The 1,855-nt window shown below is 39.5% G+C and overlaps 1 protein-coding gene across 11 annotated transcripts in view; it reads left to right on the top strand.

Moving 5' to 3' along the window:
• Positions 1-1,389: 1,389 nt before the first annotated feature.
• The window catches only part of LOC118324174 (cyclin-dependent kinase 17-like), a 40,173-nt gene continuing 39,707 nt past the window's right edge, over positions 1,390-1,855 (top strand). For 9 of the 11 annotated variants that reach the window (XM_035656346.1, XM_035656349.1, XM_035656340.1 and 6 more), the window contains exon 1: positions 1,390-1,724. The gene's annotated coding sequence lies outside the window, so the exon portion shown is untranslated. The remainder of the gene's footprint in view (positions 1,725-1,855) is intronic. The other 2 variants (XM_035656342.1, XM_035656343.1) reach the window with 1 other exon arrangement.

The following is a 1,855-nucleotide window of genomic DNA, read 5'->3' as shown; positions in this document are numbered from 1 at the left end:
AATAAATAAATAAAAAATAAATAATAAGTAAAAATAAATAAATAATAAAATGAAGTCTTGAAGCCCAAACTGAGATAAACCTAATGACATCATCATTAGTATTTTTCCCAGACACAGGAAAGCTCCCTCTAAAGCCACAGGAGATGTTATATAAGTGTTTTACAGTCTGAGTACTTCACATGTAAAATGGGTGGAGTGCCTGTTTAATCCCTTAATGATATTTTAATACTTTTGGTCTAAAAACAACCAACATTTTAAAAATATAGCCTATAATAAAAAATAAAAAAATCTGAATCAGCTTTCAAAACCCATGGCGAGTAGATTTTTGTTCTACGCCTATTGTTAGAGAGTTTGAGGACTTACATTCTTCTAACATTATGATCTAACATTTTAAACAATCGAATTACTTCCCGATACACTCTCAACCAAATTGAACATAGTATGCCCAAAGATTATATTTCACATTATACTGTATTATTGCACAAGTTTCGCATTTATTGTGTATTTCTATTGCTACACATACAGGGACTAGTTGAAATGATCCCTACAGGATTCGGTCCAGTGAATGAATTTGAGCCTATAAATGAAAACATGCTGCTGATGTTTAAATAAACCACACGGTGGCGGTGAAGACCTGCAGGCAGACTTCTCCTCATCAAGCGTGTTTGCTGTGTCATCTGTGATTCCTGACGTAATTGTTGGGATCCAGGTGATCCCCAGGAGGAAAAAACTACATATTTAGTTTTATTCGCTTTCATTTAATTTTTTAAAAAAAAGGAAACATTTAAAGCACTTTATGTGGAAGATTTGGCATCAGTCTTTCACAGAAATCACCTAAGTAGTAGACATTTTATATTAAAAGGAGAATATGCTTGTTACTACATGTGTCTGGGCTATTTAACACTGTAAATAAACGTAATCCAGTTGAGCTAAATCATCCCTTGTTTTTTTACACTGGCCAGTAATTCCTGCATTAGTAGGAATATGAGGTAGTATGAATTTAAAACTCACAACTTTGGGACCGCAGGAAGATGTATTTTAACGCTGCAAGCAAGTGTACTTTCACTCATGTTGTTGCTAAACTAAGCACTGGTGGTTGATACTGAATTTCCATAATTTTCAGTCCATGCATTATTCACAAGGAATTTCTCTGAGGTGCATATTTAGATGGGAATGGGTCTTGGATAATGAAGGCTAATTTCCCCGGTGGCATTGCCCCCCAAATTAATCTATTTGACCCCTCCTTTTTTATTTTACAAAGAGAAAGTCTTGGGGGGTTGGAGGTGGGGGTGGGGGTTAGAGAGTCTGATACACACACATTCACAATCTCTCTCTCTCCCCCTCTCTCTCTCTCTCTCTCTCACACACACACACACCCCTTGCGGTGTTTTCCGGGATCACGCCACCGCTTCCACTTGGGATCCACGCAGCAGCAGCGATATGGCTGATCATCACCGGGACGGGACGGTGCTGTGTTTATGAGCGAAAGTAAAGGCAAATAATGCGTTATTACAGGCCCACGATGCGCTCGCTCCGGCGATGGGACACCGCGGCACACCGTGCAACACAGGAATAAGACTCACCTGGCGGGTAAAATAGGCAATCTGGTGTGTTTTACAGCAAACTAGTTGGAGGAACTTGTCGCAGTGGATTCATCCCAGCGTGCCGCCTGGATTACCACACACAAGTGGAACAATAGTCTCCTGCAGCACCAACACTAGCAGGTCAGTGGCAGCGCTATTTTTTGTTTGTTTGTTTTGTTTTGTTTGTTTGTTAATGTTCAGCCTGTCTTAACTCCTCGGTTTTTTTTTTTTTTTTGATCCCACAATGAACAACGCTTGGGACGATAAGCAGC

The sequence above is a fragment of the Morone saxatilis genome, unplaced genomic scaffold (genome assembly GCF_004916995.1).
Source record: "Morone saxatilis isolate NCDOM2014 unplaced genomic scaffold, NCSU_SB_2.0 Contig15, whole genome shotgun sequence".
NCBI lineage: Eukaryota > Metazoa > Chordata > Actinopteri > Moronidae > Morone > Morone saxatilis.
The sequence above is the reverse complement of the archived record's forward strand: the minus strand, read 5'-3'. Positions and strand labels throughout refer to the sequence as shown.